General features: G+C 42.2%; 1 long non-coding RNA gene across 1 annotated transcript; it reads left to right on the top strand.

Moving 5' to 3' along the window:
- Positions 1-3976: 3976 nt before the first annotated feature.
- Positions 3977-7145, top strand: LOC138102738 (uncharacterized). Its single transcript, XR_011147503.1, has 3 exons — positions 3977-4142; positions 5088-5368; positions 6931-7145. It is a non-coding gene; the product is annotated as an uncharacterized lncRNA (long non-coding RNA).
- Positions 7146-7823: the final 678 nt, after the last annotated feature.

The following is a 7823-nucleotide window of genomic DNA, read 5'->3' on the forward strand; positions in this document are numbered from 1 at the left end:
CGCCGACTCCGACGTCTCGGTCAGGCCCCCGCGCCGCGGCCGCTCTGCGCTCTCTGCACGACGCTGCTCCGGCGCGTGTCTGGGCTCTGCACGGCCCCGCGCTGCCATCGCCGCTGGCTCCGTGGCCTGTGAGCGGTTCCGCTCTGCAAACTCCACGCTGCTTTGAGAGCGGCCTCGTTTCGGCTCGGCGCTGCACTGCGCGGCTTCTCGTGTCGCTGTGGAAACCGCCGCTTCTCCCTGCATAGGGCTCTCCGAGCCGTGTGCTCAGAGCGGGCTTCCACGCTGACCTCCGGTTCCTGGCTGCTCGTGGCCCACGGCACCCATGGCGCCTGCGGCGTCGCTCCCTCACTCGCGGCCGCGTAGCCGGGGACCCCGAGACAGTGATGGGGTCTGCGGTAAGGCGCGCGCTCCCGAGGGGGCCGGGCGCATCCAGCGCAGGCACCTCCATCGGCACAGCTGCAGTCATGCGCTCCCAGGATGGCGGCCGCGCGGTCTCGGCCACGGGAGAAGTATGATCTTCTGCTTTAGGGGTAATGGGACCATACAAATGCTCCTCAAGAGCGTCAGTGATTATAAAGGATCCACGGACAGCTTCTATTGCTCGTCCATCCCTTAGCTTATCGCAGATCTCGTTCCAGAAACACTCCTGATGATATCCAGAAGGTTTGATATCAAAAAGTAAGTCTCGGGAAATATAGGGGAACTCTTTGAAAAGCCACATAAAGAAGTGTTCAAGATCTCCCGGTTCAAATACTTTTTTGTTTTGTTGTTCAAGGATTCCTTTTACTTCTAGATACATTTTTTTCTGTGGCTCAGAGAGCCCCATTTCCCACAATTCTTCCATAGTCCAGATATGCAATAGCAAAACAAAACCAAGAAGAGGAATCCAAAGTTTCCAGGGTTTACTCACACAAATCAGTCGCGGGGATCGTTCTGCTCGCAATCTTCCACCATATGTTACAGCGGGGATTACTGTAACTCGCATATATCAAACCAGGAGTCCCGTGGAAAAGAAATATATCTATGGACAGACTCTTGCTAGATGTTTCAGAGATGTTTATTTCCCCAGCTGCATGGCCGGGCTCTCCCGAGAGACTCTTACAGTCGGGGCCCGAGCTGCTTTGCCCGCGCAGGGGAACACAAACCAACCAATGGGGAACGAGGCTGACCAGGGGCAGGGAAACCCCGTGCCTCCCCCCCAGGGCCCCTCTCCCAGGGCTACAGGGTGCGGGGGAGGGACCCCAACAAGTATAGGCTGGGCGGAGAATGGATTGAGAACCACCCTTGGGAGAAGGACTTGGGGGTGTTGGTTGGCAAGAAGATCAACATGTCTCAGCAATGTGTGCTTGCAGCCCAGAAAGCCAACCATAGGCTGGGCTTCATCAAAAGAGGCGTGGCCAGCAGGTTGAGGGAGATGATTCTTCCCCTCTACTCTGCTCTTCTGAGACCCCACCTGGAGTACTGCATCCAGCTCTGGGGCCCCCAACAGAAGAAAGACATTGACCTGTTGGAACGAGCCCAGAGGAGGACCACCAAGATGATCACAGGGCTGGAGCACCTCTCCTATGAAGACAGGCTGAAAGATTGGACTGTCCAGCCTGGTGAAAAGGCTCCAGGGAGACTTTATAGCAGCCTTCCAGTACCTAAAGGGACCTACAAGAAAGCTGGAGAGGGACTTTTTACAAGGGCATGTAGTGACAGGACAAGGGGGAATGGCTTCAAACTGAAAGATGGTAGGTTTAGATTAGATATTAGGAAGAAATTCTTTACTCAGAGGGTGGTGAGGCACTGGCACAGGTTGCCCAGAGAAGTTGTGGATTCCCCATTGTCCTGAATTAGTGTTTTAAGGATGCTTAAGGAATCACTGACAAAGGTATTGACAAAAACAGGTTTAATATAAAAGCAAAAGGATGACAAAGTTTGTTGGTAAGGTTCACTCTACTACTTACTAGATGGCTGAAGCACACAGAAGAAAAGCAAACAGAAATCCAAAATAAATCAAACCAAACCACAATAAACCCAAAATTATGTATGTGGAGGCGGGGGGTGGGGGGGTGGGGGGGAGGTGTCATGGGTTATCATAGCTCTGGAAGTGATTTTCTTGCAAAGAGGTGCTTACACCTTCTTCTATGACCTGACAGAACCTACCAACTGGCTAGTTTGAATATTGACAATTTTTTAAGCCGCTTAAAAAGCTTGACACACCTTTGTGGTCCACATTTAAGAATGGACAAACCCTGGGAAAGCTCTCTCTTGCTTCCGGCCTTGGGATAGGTAAGTGGGCAGGGTCCGTGAGGCCCAGCGTGGCCAAGCCCTGCTCGGCCCCGGCTGGGCCAGGACACAGCCATCCTGGAGCTGTGTGGCCCTGTTCCATCCACGGCCCCCCCACAGCCTTGTTACGTGCAGACAGCACGGCCCGACTCTACACCCCCCTCCCCCTCCAGTGCAGCCGAAGATTCAGCTGAAGCTGCCCGCTGCCTGGGAAAGATCATGTGACCAACAGTGATAAGCGAATTCCAGCTGCAAGGCCAGGGTGAGAATAACCCTTTTAGTGCTGTAAGTTTCCTCCAGAACAGATGAAGCCTGCAGACATTAAGTAAAGAAGGAAGAGCTGAAACCCTGAGAGAGGAGAAAGAGGAGATGCTTAGAAGCTGAAATTCTGTTGTAAAGCTATGGTGGTGATAGACTATGATATATCAGAGTACCCGTTGTAATTTCATGAAAGCATGGAGGGTAGCGCTTTCAAACTGTACTTGTGAGCAAAAGTACCTGTGCTGAAATAAGCAAATGCTGAAAGAGCTGTAATTTGATGAGAAGTTTGAACAGGGAGAGATGGAAGTGATGAGGACTCTTGCTCCAAATCAGGAGGAGAAAGACCTCTGTTCCTAGAGATGGTCCCAGAGATAGTCCTAGAGATAAAGATGATGAGGACCCTTTTGCTCCCAGGGAAGGGGGAGGGCCTCTATTTCTAGAGATGAAATGCTCCCAGAGATAGGTGAAGAGAACCTTTGTTTCTGAACAGCTCAGCCTTAAAATGGTACCCCAGTAGCTCAAGATTGGACCCTCGAAAGCAGTTTTGGGAAAAGCTGTAAGTCGGGGGAAGGGACTCTCACATGCGAGCAGAAACCAACACAGGCGGCTGTCTCGTTGTGATATTGAAGCCATGAGAGAACTTCTTGTGGAGATGTCTCCATAGCATGAGCAAGACAGATTCCTCTCCCTAAGTGCACTGAACAAGGTTATTATAGAAGTGGTAAACTGACTGAAAATCTCAAGGGTTGTCTTTTTGCATTGTCAGTCGGTGAAGGGAGAAAGGTGGGGGGAGGAGAGGTGTTCTGAAGGTGTGGGCTGTTTTTTTTTAATTTTTCTTCCTTTTAGGTCTGTTAATAAACTTCTTTATATTCTTTTAAATTTTGTGTCTGCTATGCTTTCTCCTAATTCTTATCTCACAGAAGGTAAATAAGTAAGCAATGAGTATTTTGGACCAAACCACTCCATTTACTGGGTGGCATTTTCTTCAATGTTAATAACAGAGGTTAACTGCACACGGGCATGTATAGGCACTCTTGCCAAGTTTTTTTCCCCTTACTTTAAAATACATTTCTTCAATTCTGCTGTTTTTCACCCTCGGTTACAGACAGTTTTTTTGAATTTGTATTTAAATCATTCAGTTTGTTCTGGAACCATCTGCTGATTTAGGGGGTATTATAAAAATTATATAAATATTAGTTTATAAATAACCACTTTCCACTGTTGCTGTAGTTGTTTAGATTTTTCTTCATTCTCAAACAATAGTTTTCTGGTAAGTCACTTCAAGTGAAAGTTAATGCTATTTGTCTTTTTCTTTCCCCCCTCCTATATGTGTGTTGCATCTCCAGGCTTTTTGTATTAAGCTTTGCAGCAAGAGCCCTGAAAGCAAAACTCATTCTGAACGGCTTCTAATTTTTGCATTTTGCAGTTGACTAAACAACGTTTGGTGGATGCAGATGGAATCATTAACCCAAATGCTTTTTACATCTACCTGACAGCCTGGGTTAGTAATGACCCTGTGGCCTATGCTGCCTCACAAGCCAACATCCGGCCTCCCCACCCAGAATGGGTCCATGACAAAGCAGACTATATGCCAGAAACAAGGCTGAGAAGTAAGTAACATTTTATCTTAATGTCTTACAGTTTATATAGGTGGTCTCACCCTTCCTTTAAGACCTAGTAACTACAGTTGGGTGATGCTGTATAGGGCTCAGAAGCATAAACAGAACAATATATTGTGTTACTCTGTAGACTCGGGACACAAGTGCAGTTGTTGAATCTAGTGTAATGTGGCACCACTGAAGGGTTTTATCATGTTGAAAAATGAGTTTATAACAGTTTCCAGCAAAGTTCTACGAACTTATAAGCATTGCTCCTAATGTCACTTGATAGTTCTGTATGTGAGAGAAACCTGGAGATTGCATTAAATTCCTGAATTTCATCATGTTTATCCTCAATTTTTTATATGTAAGGAAATTTCATCTAGTTAGCTCATATGTATAAGATACCAACACCAATATGGTACAAGAGCTATTTTGGGGAAGAGTCTGTGTGAGTGGGTGCTCTCCTTCTGTCCCTCCCACTCTGTGCTGTTCACTGTTTTGCATCCTGAGCAGCAATGTTGGTTCGCCTTACTTCACTTCAGTAATTTATTGGGAGGATTGCTAGTTGGACACCAGTGGGGAATGGGAGAGTACATGTGGGGGAGGACTGGTGCTCTTGAAAATGTGATTTCGTAACAAGCTAACTGTGCTTCAATGTATCCAAACCCTAGGACAGGTATTCAGTACAAAGCTGGTGAAGATTGCATACATATATTGAAATCTGTAGTTGTTAAATGATATAGAATTGTTTGGGGACTTGATAAAGGCTGTGTTTATCACAAATATAGTAATTTCCTTTATTTAGAGTGTTTTAAGTGTCAGTTGTTCCAAAGATGCAAACATTTAAATTCAACACCTTTAAGCATTCTGCTATAGAGAACAAGTGTCTTGTTAACAATGCTGTCTGTGTATCTCCTTCCCAAACATGTTAAAACATCGCTATACTTTTCCTAGTTCCAGCAGCTGAGCCCATAGAATATGCTCAGTTTCCTTTCTACCTCAATGGATTGCGTGAAACTTCTGACTTTGTGGAAGCTATCAAGAAAGTGAGAGCTATCTGTAATAACTATGCTGGTATGGGGATTGCCAGCTACCCAAATGGTTATCCATTTCTATTTTGGGAGCAGTATATTGGACTTCGTCACTGGCTCCTTTTATCCATTAGTGTGGTTTTGGTTTGCACGTTTCTGGTGTGTGCCCTCTTCCTCCTGAACCCTTGGACATCTGGCATCATTGTAAGTTTATTATAAGGGTCGTTGTTGAAGTCAAATTCCTTTCAGCATAGCTCTTTCTATAATCAGGAAGGTTTTGTTTATGTCTGGGCATCTAATAGAGTATGTATATTGCATCATTAATTATATATTTATTCAGCTTTAGGGGGTAGAGTTCATGCTAAAGATACAAACCTTTATAACCTTTGTCCACCTTAACCTTTGTCCTTTGTCCACCTTTTTGCAACTTTAAAGGTTTTGTTATAAGGATACATGAATTTTTACCTTTGTTCAGATGCCCATTAACATGAAAAATAAAGACACTTAGGAAAATTTAGAATGTTATTAAATATTAATGTTATTTCTATTTAGTTTTTCCTTCCTTCTGTTTATCAATGTTATTTTTCAAGGCAGTTGCTTGTGACTAACTTGCCTGTAAATTTTCCCACTGGTTTCTGAATGCAGTCTTTCTGGAAAGACTGAAATGGTTAGGTTGTACAGTACACACTGAGAATAGAGTGTAACTGGGCTATTGAGGAAAAACAGTTATAAAATTATAAATTAAAGAGAATACTCCTCCAAGCTTTCTGCAAGGTACCATAAGCCTCATATTAAACATTCAAGTTAAATTGGATTATGATGTTCCTATGTTTAAATTCCATAAACTGTTATATGGTTAATGTGTATGGTTTCATAAATGTTGTGTGGCTTAGAAAAATGTAAAACAGTTGCTAGTTTTTGTATTATACATTTATATAGCAAGTATGTTAAAAGTTAAATGTTTAGTCTAGAATATTTTTCATAGCACTGAATCAAGCAATTTATGTTATTTTTCTTGATTCATTAGCTTATGAAATAATTTATAGTGCATACTTTTATCCCTTGGAAAGGTGGTTTATTTTCAGTCTGACATTGCTTTTTAAGTTTGTCTCTTTTTCCTGCTTTGCTTTAGAAACTTTGAAGTTTATTTCATGGATTTCCTCCCTTCCCTTATTATTTTTTACAAGGTAGATGAAAGAAAAATAAAAGCTTTCCCTTGTATTTATCTATTTGCATTGTCCATATAAATCCCTTCAAGTATCTTTAATGCTCAAAGGCCCCCTGTAACCTAAGACTCATCAGCTAATTATGACATTCACCCTCTTCTGGGCTTTAAACCTATTCTGGAGTCATCCTCACTTACATTTGGAGTACTACAAAAAGAATTCCAATGCAGTTATTTGAAAATTAGTTTTTCTAAAAGGTTTTTCAGAGAAACAGGTGAAAAAGAGAAAAATTATATTCCAGTGAATATCCATGAGAAGGAAGAAAAAAATTATTTTTCAAATCACACTGATAAATTGTTACCAATAGAAAAGTGATGCTTGATCTCTTAAATGGTTCTTGGAATAATAATTTAAACTGACTCTTTAGAGGGTCATTTCCATTGAGCACAATGAAACAAAGAAAAATGGCTTGTCTTTGGGGGTAGGAGAAGGAATGATATGAGGAATATATTTTATAGTCCCCATGTTGTTTTGTAATATCCTTCTTCTTCATTTGTCTAGAGTATGAGAAGTTACTAATGGCTGTTTGAAATCATCTAGGTGGTGGTGCTGGCTCTGATGACTGTGGAGCTGTTTGGCATGATGGGTCTAATTGGAATAAAGCTGAGTGCAGTGCCTGTGGTTATCCTGGTTGCTTCTGTTGGCATTGGTGTGGAATTCACTGTTCATATTGCTTTGGTATGTAAAACTAGAAAACATTTTCAAAGTATTTTAAAATAAAATGGTAACTGTTATTATTCCAAATCCTTACTTAAACTCCGAAGTCAATGGCATGATTTTCAGAAAAGTATCGGTCATAAACTTTGCACAAAGTTTTTTGTGCCATTTGGATTGTCATAGTAGAGTACATCTGATCTGAAGAAATTGTTCCTAACTGTTGAGTCAGTCTCCTAGAAGATAAGAAGGACCAGATAACAATATTTTAATATTAATAATGCTTTTTGAAGACTGTGATTAATTAAGATCATGGGTAAATGTATCTGGTTGTGTGAGACATACAAATACATAAAGCAGAGCTCTTAAAATTTATTATTTAAGCCATACTCATTTATCATCTGCAGCCTCGCTGTTGTTCACTCTCAGTGCTATGTAGTTTTTTATGCCCATTTTGTGTGTAGATTGTGTATCTTGTGGTAAAGAAACCTTCAAAGGGAGATATTCAAAATGATATGTCATTTAATCTCTGGAACACTAAAATTTGAGTGATTTTAATTTTTCATGGGAAAAATCACCTTCTTTTCAAAACCCAGCAGCTATTAATAATGAGCTCAAATGTGCAATCTGTAGGGAAAGAGTATTCCAATGTAATAAAGAGAAGCAGAGAGGAATAAATGTTTGAATGTTTTATAGAAACATTTTCAACAGTTTCAAAGTTAGGTGTTCAAATCTAGAGCGCACCTAATCATCCAACTTAGTCAACCTGATGTACAGAA

Source organism: Aphelocoma coerulescens (genome assembly GCF_041296385.1).
Source record: "Aphelocoma coerulescens isolate FSJ_1873_10779 chromosome W unlocalized genomic scaffold, UR_Acoe_1.0 ChrW_unloc_scaf_1, whole genome shotgun sequence".
Lineage (NCBI taxonomy): Eukaryota > Metazoa > Chordata > Aves > Passeriformes > Corvidae > Aphelocoma > Aphelocoma coerulescens.